Consider the following 346-nt stretch of genomic DNA (forward strand, 5'->3'; position numbering starts at 1 on the left):
AGGCGAACAAAGGGTAAAACTAACACTTTCACAAAAGCTAGTTTAATTCCCAGAGCGGAAAGAGAAGAGAAGAATATGAATGAACTCAATGAAGAGACCAATGGAAACCAACGTGAAGATCCAAACGACAACCATGACTCTTGCACTGCAGTCAGAGCAGAGGAGCTCGAACAAGACCAACGTAGGGAAGGAGACGTGAAAGAGCACAAGCAGGACTCGGAAAGTTATGTCATTAACGGAGCACAGGACGGGTATCCTTTTCAAAAAGGAACACTCAGTTCAACCAAAAAAGTTCCATGTCAGGAGGGGACAAACAACCGTGTTTCAAAGAGTTTTGTGTTCCCAA

This window comes from Tigriopus californicus, chromosome 7, assembly GCF_007210705.1.
Source record: "Tigriopus californicus strain San Diego chromosome 7, Tcal_SD_v2.1, whole genome shotgun sequence".
NCBI lineage: Eukaryota > Metazoa > Arthropoda > Copepoda > Harpacticoida > Harpacticidae > Tigriopus > Tigriopus californicus.